This window comes from Microplitis mediator, chromosome 8 (genome assembly GCF_029852145.1).
Source record: "Microplitis mediator isolate UGA2020A chromosome 8, iyMicMedi2.1, whole genome shotgun sequence".
Taxonomy (NCBI): domain Eukaryota; kingdom Metazoa; phylum Arthropoda; class Insecta; order Hymenoptera; family Braconidae; genus Microplitis; species Microplitis mediator.
The window spans coordinates 11,334,156-11,353,265 of record NC_079976.1 but is presented as its reverse complement, the minus strand read 5'-3'; the positions used below and the strand labels follow the sequence as shown (position 1 = coordinate 11,353,265).

The 19,110-nt window shown below is 30.0% G+C and overlaps 1 protein-coding gene across 3 annotated transcripts in view; it reads left to right on the top strand.

The window, feature by feature from the left end:
- LOC130672897 (lachesin) overlaps positions 1-19,110 on the top strand; it is a 670,825-nt gene that overhangs the window by 410,256 nt on the left and 241,459 nt on the right. For 2 of the 3 annotated variants that reach the window (XM_057477670.1, XM_057477671.1), the window contains one exon: positions 256-404. The exons of the other annotated variant lie outside the window; for it this stretch is intronic. The gene's annotated coding sequence lies outside the window, so the exon portion shown is untranslated. The remainder of the gene's footprint in view (positions 1-255; positions 405-19,110) is intronic. 3 annotated transcript variants of the gene reach the window in all.

Here is a 19,110-nt window from a genome sequence, read left to right as displayed (position 1 = left end):
CCTACGAATTTTCAAGTTTTATTCTTCATATTCACTCTTCTTGTTACATTTTTATCTTTTCTTTTTTTTCTTTTGTAATTCCTACTTCTACTTTCCTCTATTTCGTTATAAATTCTATACGTTTTTTTACGTATTCCTCTGTTGCACTCCTTTACTTCTTCACTTTTTCACTTTTACTCGTGCATTTCATTTCATTTTGATTTAAAACTTTTTTTTTTATTTCATTCACGAATAAAAGTTATCTGTCTGTTTTAGATTCTCAATATATACGAATACTTATCTCTTTCATACCACTACACTTCAATCCGGTGAAATTCAATTTACCGTCACATACGGACTTACGTATGCTTCATGCAAGTTCACTTCCGAGAGAGATAGCTACTGTTACGTAGTATAGACAGACGGTGAGTACCTTACACACTATAAATATATATATATATATACACATATATATATATATATATATATATATATATATATATATATATATATATATATATATATATGTATATATATATGTATATATATAAAGTACTTTGTATCAATACTGTTCAACTACACACTCTGCTCAGTCGTTGTACTTGGATGGAATCAAATCGGATAGTATTTTCTCGGTATTTTTCAATTTCATATCATTCTCTTTGAAGGAATTCCAAATGTAAATGTACATATTGTTTAATAGGTTATATTTTCAAACTTATATTTTTTAAAAGTAAAAAATTGCATACTGATCAGGTGAAGCATTAAATTAGAGATCAATGAATTAAAGAGTAAATGACAAATCGATTTTTTAGAGTGAGGCCAAATGGATACCTAATTTTTTTAAAATTACATATTTCACAAAAAAATACTGACACTGAAATTTCGTGTAGTGGGGTAAAGTGGGTACTTTTTTTTTTATTTATTGCTATGAAATTTGACGATTTTTTAAAAATTTGGGGGTATTTTATTCAACACGATTTTCAAAAATCGAGTTTTCATCAGATGTCGACGTTTTAAGGTCTTAAGATGCTATTCTGACTATTTTCAAGATGATGCCCGGATGTGTGTATATGTGTGTATGTGTAAACTCTCTATAACTTTTTAACTAATCAACCGATTTAAACCGTTTTGGCGGCAATCGGAAGAGTTCGTCAGCCATCAATTTCCCTGTGAATTTTATATCAATCAATTAAATAGACTTCGAGGCACATAAGAACAAAAAAAAAATGTTTTTTTTTAGTTTCTTCGAAATGTCTCAATAATGACTTGATTAATTATTTCCAAAATTCGTCGAGCTCTAGAGACGATTAGATTTGATTGACCATCTCAATTGGTTGACTCGTTCAAGAGATATCTTTCGCGAAAGAAATGGTGGAAAACGTTTTTTTTCAATTATCATTGAAGTGACTCATCTGATCATTTTCTAAATCTAGTCAACTCTAGAACTTAATAAAACGCATCAATTGTCACATTAAATGCCAAAATCAGTTGATTACTTCAAAAGATATCGGCGTCAAAATAAAAAAAAATAACAATTTACTTCGTTTTTCCCGGATAACTCAGAATATAATTTACTAAATGGTCCAAAAACTATACGAACTATTCGTATTTATGGTATCTATCAATCACTATATAATTTCATGCACTCTTTTTCCAGTTTAAATAATATTGTTAACAAACAAATCGAAAAAAACACCATTTTCAACATTTTTCTCGGATATTTTTTGTTACCGCTCTGATCTGAGTCAAATCTTATTTAAATCGTTACTCTCTAAACAAGAATAAGTGAAATAAATGAATATTCACTAATTCTGAGAGCCAACGGAACCACTTTTTGTGAATTAGTGGTTTTGCTTCCACTTGGAATTAGTGAATATTTACTTATTTTCACTAATTCATGTTTAGAGATAGTATTTTAATTACTTAAATTCATTTCTGCTTGAATACATTTATTTTATTGAACATAATCGTGGATGAAAAATTAGAAAACGCTTGTTCATTAATTATTTTCGATTTTTGAATTTTCAAATTATCATATAAAAAGTAACTTTTTTGAGCTTGAGAAGTTCATAAAAAAACAATCGAGCGTAAGAGTATTTTCAAACTCGAAAATGGATTCACAACAATGTTTTCAAGCTCCTTGATCTCGAGAACAGCGGGAAGTTTTGGAGCTGGCCCACACGGTCTATCGTTGCTCAGATTTTTATTTCAACTCTTTAACATCCCAGTTACTTGGTGTTTCTAGTGATTGCCATTTTTTTTTCTCTTTTCTAAAAAAATAATGATCTATGCAATATGTCATTAATTTTGAACGTATACTCGGCGTGACTTTTTCAGAGAATCTGTTTATTGTGGAGTTTTTATTATCAGGAGTAGAATCAGCTCAAATTGTTGTGAATACATTTTCAAGCTCGAAAAACCCCTTGAATGCAATTGTTTTTATGAGCTTTTCAAGCTCAAACAAGTTACATTTTATGTTAAAGTTTGAAAATTGAAGAATCGTTGAAGCGTTGTTTTAATTTTTATTTACGATTATGTTGAACAAAGTAAATGTATTCAAGCAAAAGCAAGGTAAAAGATCAAAATAAGGATTAAAATAAGTTTTTACTCACAGCAGAAAATTAATATATAAAATATCTGAGAAAAATGTTAAAAACGGTGGTTTTTCAATTTTTTTTTTTTTTAACTTCCCGCTAAGAAAATTGTAAATTTTCAAAAATTCGGGAAGTTATTGGTTTCGGTCCGATTTACGAAAATCGAATTTCCATCAGATGTCGACGTTTCGAGGTCCTAGGAAGCTATCCTGACTAATTTCACGATGATGTCCGAGTGTATGTATGTGTGTACGTACGTACGTACGTACGTACGTACGTATGTATGTATGTAAATATTCATAACTCTTGAACGGATGAACCGATTTTGATCGTTGAGGTGTCATTCGACGCGGCTTGTTAATGTCTTGAGGCCGTAAAAATTTGAACTTAATCGGTAAGGTGCGTTTAGAGATATTTCAAAAATAAAATTTTTTCGAAAATGTTTTATTTGGATAACTTTTAATTTGCTTGATGGATTTATTCCAAAATCTAATCAGCTCTAAAACTCTATAAGCCGCGTCGAATGCCACCTCAACCATCAAAATCGGTTCATTCGTTCAAGAGAAACCGTTGACGAAAGAATTCAAAAAAAAATTTTCTTTTGGTTTTTTCGAAATTTCTCAAAAACGACTCGATAAATCGATTTCAAAATTTGATCAGCTGTAAAACTTGATAAAACACGTCGATTGCCGCCTCAATCATCAAAATCGGTTAATTCGTTCGCGAGATATCGTGGGAGAAAGAAATGCTAAAAAATGGTTTTTTACAAAACAATGGCATACAAAAGTATTTGCGAGCTCGAAAATGTATTCACAATAATGTTTTCGAGCTCAACGAGCTCGAAAACAGCGGGAAGTTTTGGGGCTGGCCCGCAGGGTCAACTGACAGACCGATTTTTTTTTTTGATAATATCATTTAAACTACTCTCTAAATCTGAAACAGTGAAAACCACTGAAAAGTAGTGTATATACACTGTTTCACGGTTATAAGTATACCACTTGGTATACTTATAACTGTGAAACCGTGAAAAATTACTGTTTCAGATTTAGAGAGTAAAGAACGTGTTGCATAACATTATGTGGTGATCGAAAGAGACCATAGTAATGAAGAGCTGGCATGAGTTTTGGACCATTTGGTACATTACATTCTGAGTTATTTCGGAAAAATCAAGTCAATTGTTAATTTTTTAATTTATCGACGTTGATATCTTTTGACCTACCCGGGAAAAAAAGATTTTATATGATCATATATAAACATATATGTTCATATACAATTTATATATGATCATATAAGAAATATATAAAAATTATATATGATTACATAAAAGCTTATATGATCTTATAAAGTTCTTATACGAATTAATATACTCTCGTGAGGACTTTATAAAAATTGATATGACTTTATAGAAAGTTATATATAACTTTATAAAAATACTAGATAAAGTTTTATATGCTTACATATAATTATATAAAAGTTCATATGATTTTATAAAAATCTTATAAGAATTTATATAGTTTTATAAGGATTTTATAAAAATAGATGTGATTTTATATAAACCCGAGAAAAAGTTCTTACAGAATCATATATAAGCATATGTGCTTATATAAGATTATATGAAAGCTTACATAATCTTATAAAATTCTTATAAGGATTAATATGATCTTATAAGAATTTTATAACAATTGATGTGATTGTCTATAAAGTTATATATAACTTTAAAAAACAAAGTTTTATATAACCTTATAAAATTCTTCTAAGAGTTCAGATAGTTAATAAAAAGTTATGTGATTTTATATGAAGTTATAAATAAATTTGTATGATTACAAAAGAGTTTAATACGGTTATACAAAATCATATATGATTGTATAAAAGTTTATATAGTTTTATGATTCTTGTATATAAATTTCTATGGTCTCATAAGCAGGTTATCTTAAAGAAACTTATGATTTTATATAAAACATAAATGTGTTAAAATTTGATCATATTTGGTGCATTATTGATGTAGGATGTATCAATTTGATCATTTGATTTAAGTAATGCTATAGATTGTTATATACTTATAAGGGTAAAGCAGACTAGAGAAGCAGACGGCAATCAAGTGATCATCAAAGTTGAGCAGCATTGAGGCAGAAAATTAGTTGGATGGGTGACCATTTGGCAAAATAGTAATTAACCGATAGATGTTTTTTTTTTTTTTTTTTTTGTTCATGCATGATTATATATAATTATATATCATCAGATCCTGCCAATTTTGAGATCTAATCATATATATGTTATTGTATAAATGATTAGGTAAAATCATTTTTTACTGGGTATATATAACTTTATATGATTATATAAGATTTTATAAAGTCATATAAGTTAGTAGTTAGACAGGGGGTCTTTGGGGCCAGGAATCGAAACAGTGACCTACTTTACCGACCTAGGGTAAGTACCTAGTGTCGGCAATGTAGATTTGTTTTATCGATATTTGGGCCTGATGATGGTAATGTAGATTTGTTTTCATCGATATTTGGGGCCTTTCGCGTTGATGATGATAATGTAGATTTATTTTATCGATATTTGAGGCCTTTTTTCATTATTTATGGTAATGTAGATTTATTCTATCGATATTTTGGGATGTGTTTCTTATTGATGATAATTTCGATTTGGTGGGGGCTTGATCACGATAATGTCGACTTGGTTGAGGCTCAACCTTGATAATGCAAATTTTGACTGGAACCTGATCATGATAATGCAGGTTCTATTTGGGGGTCTGTTTTCGCTTATCGATAAAAATAGATTTTGGGACTTAGCGGATAAATAAGGACTTTTTACTATATATTTTCAAATTTTACCGTTTCATGCGGGATTGGGAAAGGGATTTGGTGGGAGGTCGAACATTCGAGAATGTTCTCGAATTTTCTACGCACAAATTGGTGGGTGGTTTATTACAAGGATTAAGATATTTTTGAAAACTTCTGTCACCTGTTTATGCAATCTGTAAAATACATTATGCATTAGCAAACCTTTATGTGTGTATTTATTATTTTAAAGGATCTCATATAAGTTTTTGAAAAAATACATACGTATTTGCTTAAAACTTTTTCTTGGAAAAAATTTATATGATTTATGCTAATTTTGTTTATCGCAACCTTAAAAGAATTAAGATATTCTCGTAAACTTCTGCCACCTGTTTATGCAATCTGTATAATACATTATGCAATAGCAAACCTTTATGTATGGATTTATTATTTTAAAGGATCTTAACTAAATTAAAAAAAAAAAAAAATATATACGTATTTGCTCAAAAATGTTTTTCATAAACTGCATAGCTGTAATTTAAATTCGTTTATCTGTTAATAGATTTTTTCAGCTGCACAAGAGTTACAAATATTTTGTAAAAATTATTTAATCTCACTACAAAAAATTTACATTTATTCATAAATGTTTTAATCTCTCAGATTTACTCTTTTCAACACCCTTTTGAAAACTTCTATTTACTTAAAACTTTACCTTAGAAAAATTTTATAAATTTTATTCTAATTTTGTTTATCACCAACTTAAAAGATTTAAGATATTTTTGAAAACTTCCGCCTCTTGTTTATGCAATAGCAGACCGTTTATATATGTATTTATTATTTTAAAGAATCTTACATAAATTATTGAAAAATTTATAGATATTCGCTCAAAACTTTATCTTGGAAACTTTTATATGATGATGATGAAGATGATGATGATGAAGATGATGATGATGAAGATGATGATGATGATGATAATGATGATGATGATGATGATGATAATAATGATAAATTCACAAGCTCTTCGAATTCGCCGACGCTAATGAAGCTTCCTTAATCATCATCCATGAATTTTTTTGAGTTTTCTTCCGGATTGAAGAAGCCAATATTATGATACTGTTGGTTTATGGGACCTGAATTATATAGATTCGAGGATGGGGATATATATATATATATGTCGGTAAAGTAGGGCACTGTTTTGATTCCTGACCTCAAAGCCCCCCTGTTTAACTACTTAAGTTTTTATAGGACCAATTTCATTATAAAACTTTATATGATTTTATATGAGTCACTTTTATATGATTTATATATGATCATATAAGAACTTTTTTTCCCGGGTAATTAACCGATTTCGACGTTCAATGTGGCAATCGACGTGTTTTATTGAGTTCTAGAGCTGCCTAGATTTAGGATTTGATCGAAAATACCCTTCGAACGAATTAAGTGATCACGATGTTTTTTGCTCCAATCCACGCGTTTTATTAAGTTCTTGAACTTACAACATTTTTAAATTAATAGGCTCAATTCTTTCAATGATATTTAAAAAAAAAGGCCATTCGACAGCCGAAATGGAAGTAGATTTCTCGTAATGTATTAATTATCGAACCGCTAAAAGTTTTAATAATAGTAGGCACCATTGAAAATTCATGACATAAAGTTTAAGTCATATAATAGTTGAAATAAATTTTTCAAATTTAAGTATTAACTTGAACGATGTGTGTGCCAAGTTTCATTTAGATAAATTCATAGTAGTGTGATTTGAAGCTTTTCTCATTAGCTATAAGATGCAATCAATAAAATTAACTTGCAAAGTATCATCCAAAAAATATTGAGAGTTGAAACCGTAAAAAAATTGTCGTTTAATTTGTTTAAAAATTTTTAAAAGAATGAATCTATTTGAAACAATTATCGAAATGGTGAGTTAAATAGCGAAAATTTAACCCAATTACATGAGCTTTTAAATAAATTTAACAGAAATAAGCTATCGCTTTTCATTCAAAAGTTATTTGGAGAGAAATTGACGAAAAATGATGTTTTTGTTGTTTTAATTTGAAAAACTTTAAACACCCATAACGTTTGATCTAACCGACCGATTTAGCTCATCTCCGAACTTGAACTAGATTTTCACCCAAAAACAAGTATGTTAAGTTCCATTCAAATTCATTTGAAATTTTAGACGCTATCGTGTCCACACCCGACTAGAAATTTTTAGGTAAGACCTATTGGGTCCCAATTGGGAAATCCCCAAGAGATCCCATTAGGGCATCCCTGTTAGAAAAAATATTAAAATGCAAAAAAAGAAAGATAATTTTAATCAAATCCGAATTGTAATCTAATGTACTAGGAGCATTATTTAGAAGAAGTGTACATGATTTAAATTGATGAATAAATCCCGGTGACTGTTGGGCTCGAACCTGCATCCTTCCGATTCAAAGTCTTTGATGTTATCCACTGCGCTGACCCACGTATGTGATCGCGCGAGTATAAATAGTGTATTTATTATTTTAACGTCGGGTTTTCCCACTCAGGTCCCACACAGAACCCAATTGGGAAAAATTACGATAATTTTTTTATTTCCACGTTGAGATTTCCTACTCAGGTCCCACACAGAACCCAATTGGGAAAAATTATAATAATTTCTTTATAACAGGGAAAGTTTGAATTTTCCGCGTTTAGATTACCACGATTACCTATTATACGCGCCGTCGATAAGAACTATAACTACTCCAGGGTTATCCGGGGTAGAGCGCGACTTGTCACCAGGAGTGGTAAATGTAGGGGCTCGTCCGTCAATCCCCCCCTAGTTGTAAGTAGGAGTTTCCAGATTTCCGGAAGTTGCCGAATGTGGTCGAGTGGGTACACAGTGATGAGAAAACTTGTTGATGAGAAAAATTGAGACCGGAACACAACCGGACAGACCACCGAAGGATTGAGACGCTGCACTAACTCAGGTGAAGAAGAGAACGAGTAAGAGGTGAAACAGAACCGAGAGACGAGAACAAAGGAACCTGACGAGACGAGAGACGAAGGATCCCAACACGACGAGACGGATAAAACATCAAAATTAACAACAGGTATTAATCAAACTAATTGTTCTAGGCCCAAGCCAGAATATTAATTTAATTCTATACAAATAATTAGTCGTTCTTCGGGTAATCCGCGTCTAGGCCCGTCATAAATTAATTAGTTATAATTGTGTCAAAATTAATTTAAGCCAGACGTTGTCTAACCGGATCCAGTCCCTTTAGCCGGATCCAGGGCGTCTTTCATGATTCCAGGCCATTGCCGGAATTATTGCATCGTAGAAAATTCTAGGCCTATTGTGTGATAACACAAGCCAGAAATTTCGTGGTTGAGTCCGCGTTAATTATAATTGTTAAATAAAATTAAGTAAATTAATCAAATAAAATTAATCGGAATAAATAATTTAAATTTATAAAGAGACTGATGAAGAAATAAGATAAAGTAAACAGACGCGAAAAATCTGAGATGAAATTTAATTAATTAATAAATAAAGTTATTAAATAATATTAATTGATAATTTACTGTAATAAAAATAATAACAATAAAAGAGAAACAAATGTCCGAAAAGAAAAGAGTCGAAAGTCAAACGTCGTCAAAAGTAGTCAGTAACGCATACTTTGAAGTATCGGGTAAACGCGGTATTGAGATCTCTGATGTAAATTTATTGTTGATACAGATAAGTACTAAATAAAAAGGGAAATAAAAGTAAAAGTGATTAAGTCAATTAAAAATAAATTAATAAATAAATTTTCTTATTCTAAAAGTAATTAATTTCCCATACAGGAGCTGCCAGAGTTGAACAACGGGCCCCTACTTGGCCCAGCACTGGGGAACCTAGCTTTGGCACACCTATATTGGCCCAGGCTTGGGCCAGGACTGGGTAACCTAGCCTTGGCTATCCAATAGCAAGCCAGACTTGGGCCAGGACTGGGTAACCTAGCCTTGGCCGTTACAATGATTACCCGGACTTGGGCCAAGACTGGGTAACCTAGCCTTGGCTATCCAATGGCAAGCCAGACTTGGGCCAAGACTGGGTAACCTAGCCTTGGCCATCCAATGGCAAGCCAGGCTTGGGCCAGGACTGGGTAACCTAGCCTTGGCCGTTACAATGATTACCCGGACTTGGGCCAAGACTGGGTAACCTAGCCTTGGCCATCCAATGGCAAGCCAGGCTTGGGCCAAGGTAGGATTACCCAAGTTTGGATATACCTATGGTTTATATAAGTAGATCATATAAATGTACCAGTTCAACGTTAGTAGGTTCGTCCAGTAGCTACCGTTCGGACCCAGTAATCAGAAGGACGGCAGTTCGCGCCCAGAGTCCAGCAGAATTTCCACCGAGTTTTTTTCACATCATTTTCCTCCCTTAGATAATTAAAACGTTAATGATCATGAATTCTACGAGGTTAATAATAATAAATTTTTTTTAATTAAATTTATTTGTTTCCTGGAAGCCTGGGCCAGGTCTGGCAACCAAGCATGGGCCAGGTCTGGTAACCAAGCATGGGCCAGGTCTGGCAACCAGGCTTGGCCCGAGATTATCATTCCAGGCTTCTACCAAGGCTGGGCCAAGACTGGCTTACAAGCCTGGCCCAAGGTTCTACAAAGTTGGGCCAAGTCTGGGCCAAGCCTGGGCCCGTGGTACTTTCCTCTCTGGGTTATTATAAAGTCGTGACGGGAAAGTGATAGCCGGACGCCATTTTGATATTATTTAAAATCAGTGTGTGTGGAAGTAAGTCCAGGGGACTAGTGTGAGTGTGCGCGTGTATAGATCCAGGGGATCAATTTAAAAAAAAAAATTATTGTTAATTAAGGTTCGTCAGGTACGACGATTTTATATTGTTTTAAAATAAATGCCAAAGGTAGTTGGCTTAGTTAAAGTCTAGGAAATCGTCAAAGGTAGTTGACGGTAGTTATAAGGCAAATGTATAAGGTTATAAGGTTATAAGGTTTATAAGGTTATAAGGTTTATAAGGTATAAGGTTTATAAGGTCGTCAAAGGTAATTGACAATTTGTTTGTCTATAGGTTATAAGGTTTATAAAGGTTAAAAAGGTTTATAAGGAAAAAGGTTCATTAAATAAATAAAAAGTTAAAAGGTCAAATAAATAGTGTATTGAAATTATTATAAATTATCCTTCCTCTCCTCTCTCTTACAATTAATTAATTTACAACGACCCTGATGATCTAAGATCCGGCTCTGGGAGGCCGTTATCACTTCCAGTGGTGCCCTTGATAAAGGACGACCAGAGTAGCAGCATAGCCCTGTTATATCTTTATATATATATTAGACCGGTTCAAAAAAATCGACTATTTTTTTTTTCAAAACCCGCAGTGAAATATCTTCCTAGTTATAAAAAAAGAAGCCTGTGGAAACGGGAGCTCTTAATATCAATTTTGAAAGGTCGCTCATCGTAAATTTCGATTTTACGTTTAAATAACATGGAAAAAAAAACTTTTTTAGTTTGGAATTTTTCACCTCGGAAATGGCTCATTGTACGAATAAGCCCAGCATATATTTTTGTAGGGAATTTAACGCTCTACAAAAAAAGTCTCTTATCATTTTTCGACAAATCCATCTGTTCAAAAGTTATTGGAGCTCGAAGTCAAGTAAGAGTAAATTTTGAGATCTTTTTACTTTTCCGGCAAAACTATCATACTTATTATAAAATGTCATGAAATCATTTTTGTAGACAATTTTATTTTCTACAAATTATCATTGATAAATTTTTTTCAAATTCGGCATTGTTTTCTAGTTATTCCCATTTCAATGCCAAGCTCTTAAAATCGATCAGAACACTATTTTTTTGAGATCTTGCTGCCCCTAGCGGATCCGTGTTCACCGTGTAAACTTAGTGTAAGCTCGATATATACTTAGTGTCAGTGTAAATTAGGGGTTTATTTAGTGTATACTCGGTGCATATTGAATACCCGGGAAAAAATAATCAGACATGAAAAATGACCATGCCTGACCAGGCCGGATCAGGCATGTTCAGGTCTGATCAGGTATGTTCATGTCTGTTCATGCCCATCCGGGTAAAAAAATTATATATAAAAAATGGCCCTATATAATTAAATATAATTATGTATAACTATATTCAATTATACATGTACATAATTATTGCTATAAAAATAAAAAAAATAAAAAATTCGGGCGTGTGCAGGATTTGAACCGTGGACCTTGCGCTCGAAAGTGTAACTCGCTACTCACTGACCTAAGAGATTTAGTTGAAAAGTAAGTTTCGTATGAACTTCAACACTGAGAGAAAAAAAAAATTTTTTCAAGTATTTTTTTTACTTATTTCTGTGAATACTTAAAACAAGAAATTTTTCCTAAATTGAAGTATAATATTTCTTATTTTTAGCAACTATTGCTTCGATCTAGTAATATATTACTAGATACATGAGTTACTTGTAACAAGCAATTATTTCTTGAATTAAGTTGACATATTTCTATATTCAAGAAAGCAATTACGTAAGCCAAGAAAAATCTTTCTTTGACCAAGCAATTTTTTTCCAAGTTCGAGAATATATTTTCTCAAGTCAAGAAACTTTATTCTTAGCTAAAGACATTTTTCGTATTGAGTCAAATAAAAAAGTTCTTGAACTAAAACAAAAAAAATTTTAAACTTAGTAAAAAATTTCTCATCTTAAGTGATTTTTTTTTTCAGTTTGAGAATATTTTGTTCTCAAGTCAAGAATCTTTATTCTTGGCTAAAGACATTTTTTGTATTAAGTCAACAAAAAAAGTTCTCGAACTAAAACAAAAAAAAAGTTTTAAACTAAGTAATAAAATTTCTCAGCCCAAGTGATTTTTTTTCCAGTTCGAGAATATTTTTTTCTCAACTTAAGGAATTTTTTATCATGGTGTGACGAGTCACGATATTTTCATATATAAAAAAAAAAAATTATTAAAAGAAAAAAAGTAAACGCAAAAAAATATAATGCGTGTAAAAAAAAAATAAATAAATTTAAATGAATAAAGAGATAGAGAAAAAATAAGGCGAGTGAAAATAACAAAGTGTGCAAACGCAGAGTGCGAAAGAAAAAATTAGTACCAGGAGTCACCGCTAGGCGCAGAAGAGCGCTGCAACATTTTCCTAGTTGGACAGTTAGAATAGAAGTAATAAGTTCCGTTCAAAGGAGTGAAAAAGTCACTCTGTCAACTACTCCCAACAGGATAATATCCTAGTAGAAGAGTACAAGTACTCTTGAGGTAAATACTTGTGAGTAGATTTTTGGAATGCTTTTCAGTCATAACTACAACAGCGCAGAGGAATCCGAAGAAGCATCCATACGGATTAAATTTAAATACTAAATATAAATAATTAATTATTGAATTGATCATTTCATATACTAAATAAGAAGATTTAATTATTAAATTTCAGTATTTTAATTACTAAATATAAATTTTTAATTACTGAACTTAAGTCGTTCAAATACTGAATGAAAATTTTCAATTATTATACTTTAGTGTTTTAAGTAGTAAATAAAAACTTATAATTATTAAATTAAAGTATTTTAAACACTAAATTAAAATATTTCAATATTGATCACGAGTATTTTAAATACTAATCTTTAATTTTTAATTATTGAACTTGAGTATTTTAACTACTAGATGTGACTTTTTATTATTTAATTGGAGTATCTTAATTACTAAATTCAATTTTTTTCATCATTTATTTCAAGTATTTTAAATATTAAATTTTAGTTTTCTATTATTTAACATTAGTATTTTTTTATTAAACCTAAGTTTTTAGTATTAATAGATTTCACAAGTATTTTTACTAGAATTAAGAAATTATTTACTCGGTACTATTTAAGTATCTAAAATACTTGGATCAAGTATTTTTACTTGAAAATATGCACTTTTTTCTCTCAGTGAAGTAATAAAAATCTTATACGTGATAGATTCTTGGTCAACAAAATTTTAGATCTATGAGCAGATATGAACAGCCATGAACAGACATGAACATATATGACCAGGCATGAACAGGCATGGACAGGTATGAACAGGCATGATCAGGCCTGAGTGTATTCAACGCTTCAGACATGAACAGGCATGAACAGACATGACCAGGCATGGACAGGTATGAACAGGCATGATCAGGCCTGATCATGTCTAATTTCAGGCCTAATCATACATGAACAGGCATGATCAGGTCTAATTTCAGGCCTGATCATACATGAACAGGCATGGTCAGGTCTGATCATTTTTTCCCGGGTATACACCAAATACACTCAAAGTTTACACTGAATTTACACGGTGTATATGCGCACGATATACACAGAGCTTAGACCGAGTATACACTACAAAAATTTTTTGAAGTCCCCAGAACAAATGTTGTGAAAAAAATCAAATTTTGAAAAAAATTGAATTAAAAAAAAAATTAAATTTTGAAAAAAAAAAAACATTTTTAAAAAAATTAACATTTTTAAAAAAATTAAAATTTTCAGAAAAATTAAAAAAAAACATACACATAAGGTAAAAGACCCTGTTGTTGACCATGGCCCAGTTTCTGACCTTTTCAACTTTTGTCTGACTTACTTAAAAAACTATAACTTTAATAAAAAAATCGATTTTTTCTTAATTTATAGTAATCTATTCTGAGCCTAATTAATGGCAATTTAAAAAACATAGATATTATTAACTGAATGAAAAAAAAATGATTTAGTCGTAGGTGGCTGAGGAAGCCATTTTTTAAGTGTAGTGTAGTCGAAGCAGTTGACGTTAGAAGGTGCGACATCTGAATATGTGCACTAATTAGCATGTCAGTAAAAAAATTTAATTAAAAATATATGGATAGATCAATATTTAATTAAAATTTATTTTAATATACGTAAAAACATATTAAAATGAGTTTTGTTGCTAAAATTTGAGGCTTAATAATTAGGCTCAATTTTGAGGGTGTGATGAAGTTGTTGACCCTCAAATTCTAACCTACTACAAACGAGGTTTTCTTTTTTATTACATGTCTATAAAATGTAAAAATAACGATATTCATAGTTTTATTGAATTATTTTTTATAATACAGGTATAAATTGACATTAAATATTTATTTTTATAAATAAAAGATCGTATTTAGATCTTGAAAGTATGTTTTCGGAGTGATGAAATGGAGGAAAAAAAAATAAACTAGAGTACACAGAAAAAAAGGAATTCTTGGGTCAAGAAGAAAATCGTTTCCAAAAATAAATTCTTAAATTAAAATATCCTATTTTCGTGTTTGAAAAAATTTTCTCTTGGTTAAAAATTTTTGTTTTTTTAATTAAAATATATCAAGCTCTTCAATAAAGAAATTCGATCTAGATTTAAAAATATCAATTTTTGCTTTAAATGTTTCTAGATTCTCCGAATAAGAAAACAACTAAGTTGGCTCAAAAAAGTTTAGCTCTTGGTTTCAGAAGATACCAACTCATTCTAAAAACATCATTCTCTCGAATGTAGTCGATATCGATTCATTTCGATACATTGAGTTTTTAAACGGAGTCACATTTAACTTACTCCAAGTAAAAATTAATTTATTTGAAGATTTGATAACATTTAGTTCAAAATAAATGTAGACTTTATCTTAGAACGATTAATTTTAGATTTAAAAAATAAAAAACTCATTTTAAAACTAAATTATACATCAATGTAAATAAAAAACACTTTTGTTTTAACATATAATAAATCAGTTCAATTTTAAATTGATTGTTTTTATTAAAAATTCAATTCTCAGGATATATACAATTAATTGTCAAAATAAATTTTGATTATTTATTACAATAAAAAATTTTTTTTGTTTATGAAAATAAATTAAAGGTTGTGTTATTTATCCTGGCTTCATTGACACCATCAACTGCATGATACCACACTAAAAAGGAAACAATTTTATATGAATATAGGATTAGAAATGAAAACAAACTTGATTATCTGATATGATTAAAAACAGCATAAATAAAAATTAACTTATTATTTGCGATTGAAACGACACCATTTAACTTAACTTGAATCAGGGAATAACACCAGATATAATGACTAATAACTACGATAACTTACATTTTTACTGAACACTTCAATTCATAACAATTTATGTATATAAATTAGTTAATTGTACAATTAATAAACTAATACGATCAAAATATTGGTGTGTAATTGTGTGTGTAAAATATAAATAATATATAACTGCACATATACGGCGCCAGCGCTAAACAGACTCGTTTCATTTTTTTGGGATCTTCGGGCGTGTTCGTGTGTACACAAAGTAGTGTCCGAAGTAGAGAAGCTGCATAGACCCGAGTGCTCCTGTTATCCGAATGCTGCTATGAAAAAAAACCAAGAGCTTGATTTTCTTGACTTGAATTTTTTTTATTTTTGTTTCAAGCAATAGCCACTAGTTGGTTTAAGAAATCTGACTCCTTACGTAGAGAAGTTAAATACATAAATGAAGAAATTCAAAATATTAATTCAAGAAATAATTTACTTTCTTTAGTAATTTGTCTTTTTGAACTAAAATAAAATATTTTTAACTTAAAAATTTAACCCATTTGCGTCGAAAAAATAACTTTTTGAATCAAAATAATCAAAATTAAGAGAAAGTTTTCTTCAATCAAGATTTATTCCGTTTTCCTAAATATTCTCTTGGCTCAAGATAATTCTCTTTGAACCAAGATAATCTTTCGTTCAGTGTAGTTTTAACAAATGATTTTTTTTCATACCGATGCCGAAAGTTCGTATTCTGTCCCTAATTTGCGGGATGAAAGTGTTACATTCTAGTCCGACTTACAAAATTAAAAAAAAAAGATAATCGCTATATTTTTTCCCAGCTTAATATAAAAAAATAATTATATTTTTTCCCGGCTGTCAAACTTCATTGACACGTTCAACCTAACCCAAACTAATCCGTTGCGTATGTGTTTACAATGTCATATGTAAAGTAAAATTAAAATTGTATGGTATTGTAATTACTTAGTGTTATGATGTTTTTATAATGAAGTATATTTATAAATAAATTAATAGAAAAAATTATTTTGCTTAATGATTTGTCAAAAAATTCAGTTAAATAATTTTGAGAATTAAATTAGGATGACTTACTCACTTTCCATCAAGTACATACTTTTTATTTCTTCTGTAATTGAAATAAAAGTCTGATAACTGAAAATTGAAATGAAAACATCTGTCATAAATTAAAACATAATCATTTAATAGTATATTACATACCTAGGCCAGTAAAATAAGAAAAGTCTCAGAGCACATGTAATTGTTGGCCGAGGCTGACAAACATGTGGTCTGGGGCTTTCTTTTTTACTGGCCAAGGTGCGTATACTATTTTTCTGCTTGACGAAGCCGGAAAGTTGCAACTTCGTTCAGGGCAGCGGCCCGAAAGTTGCCACTTTCCGGCTGGAGGGCAGAAAAGACTTTATTTATTTTATTGAAAAACAAAAAGTACAATTATAATTTTTATTAATTAATTAGAGTAAATTAAGTACAATAAATAACATAAATAAAATAAATAATCAAGAAACACTAGATAATTGAGTTACTTTTAATGAATTGAGAAAAATTAAAAAAATGGTAACGATAATGAGATCATGAATCTTATTCTTTCTCGTCTTTTTTATCATGATAATAATTATTAATTATAAGATTATCAATCTTACATTTTTCAAATTTTACAAAGGGACTCAAAATCATTGATTCTATTGTCTCCGTCATTACATTTTCATTATTGGGCTGTTTTACTGGATTATTTTTCAATCGTTTAGGCGGTGGTTGAACGAAGTTAGCGCTTCTTGGTAAATTATCAGTATTGGAGGTGGTTGATGTAGAGCTGTGTGTTTCTTTTGAATGTTTAGTTGTCGTGTTTGAATCCAAATCATTTAAATTTTTACTTCCTGAAGGTCGAATTTGAATATTATAATTTTTATCAGAAGTTAAATAAGATGTTACAATTACTGAGTCCAAATTCTCGATTGACTTCAGTATAGTTCTTTTATTATTTTTTTTTGAAGTTGACGGAACGGCAAGAATTTTAGCTACAGTTGACAAAGTTTCTTCTCCAGGAATTTCAAATGATATACATGAAGCTTCAGTAACATGATTCTCGATTATTTGAGGTGTAGTTTCTAAATCGAAATTTTGAGTTTCTGTGGGTTCCGTTGATGTAGTTGTAGTTGCTGAAGTTTTTTCCGCTGAATCAATGATTTTATTAAAAATTTTAGTTTTATTTCCTAATGAATTTTCTATGTAGCCTTCAGCAACAGTGCTTGATTTCCATCCGCCGTGAGCCTTAATTGTCGTCAGACTAGCACCTGAATTTGCAAGTAATGTTGCTGATGTACGTCGAAAACTGTGCCCTGTATACCGCTCTGAATTTGGTAAATTCAAAAAAACTGCAATTGTTTTTGGAACTTCGCTAAATTTATTTTTACCGATCACTTGACGCACACAACTCCCACGATGATATTGTAAAAAAAATCTGTCAGTGCCAGGCTCATTTGGTCTTATTGTTATATATTTGTTAATTATATGATAAAAATGAGCTCCAATAACGAAAGATCCAGGATAGTAGTTTTTAGTGTCTCGAATTGTTACAGTATATCGTGTCCCACTGTCTTCAACATCAGTTGTTAAAATATTACAAAATTCAGCTGTTCTTAGAGCTCCCGAAACTCCAAAGATAGCAATAGCCTAAAAAATAATAATTCGTATAAATATATTTTTGTAAATAATAAAAAAATTGTAAATTCATTTGCATGCTGTTCACAAGTTTATGAGGAAAAAATGAATCAAAATTAAACACAATTAAAGGGTCACAAATTTTTTGAAATAAAAAAAAAATATTAATTTTCAAATCATTAAATTGTTCGATTGTTAATATTTTATTTAAAAATTTAATAAATAATTTAGCATTAAAATGATAATTCGGAGTAAAATAATTTATCATTTAATTTCAAATAATTATTCAAAATCTTTAGATTAATAGTTTAAATTTAAATGAACTAGTTGAAATAATCTAATGAACAGTTTAATTTTAAATAGATAATTTACCTTCATGGCTGAATAAACGTGATCTGGAGCATCGTTGATAAATTTTTGAATCTCAGGCAATGAAAAACCATAGGATTTTTTTGGTTGAAATCCTTTGGATTGGTTTTTCATAAACTGCTTGAGCTTTTGATATTTGTTAATATCGATATTATGATTAAGGTTCATCGTAGTTTTTAACATAGACCAACGACTCCATAAAATCGATGGCTTTAATTTTTTAGATAACTCATTGAAGTAAACTATAAATATTTCCTCTGAGTATGATTTTGTATTATTTATGTCCATCCACTTCATGAATTCATTATAACAGAGCGTATATTTGGCATTGGATTTTTCCGGTAGTAAATTTTTAACTATATCTTCAGCTTCATCTTCTATATTTCTCAAAAAAATTTCTTCATTTTCACTGTCACTTGTATCGTCAGACGAAATCATTTTTTAAATTGATTTATAATAACTTTTATTATTATAATTATTTATTTTTATTTAATTTATTTTTTATCAAATTATAATTACTTTTTTGTAATTATAAAAATTTTTAAGCTAAGTAATAAATGTCAAGACTGATATAGTTTGTAACCAGGCAACAGCTACATGTATATTTATTATTTTTTTATAAAGGAAAAAAAATTGACATATGCGCATACTTATTGAAATTATTTTTAACCGGGGCAAAAAAAAAATTAAAATCATAATTT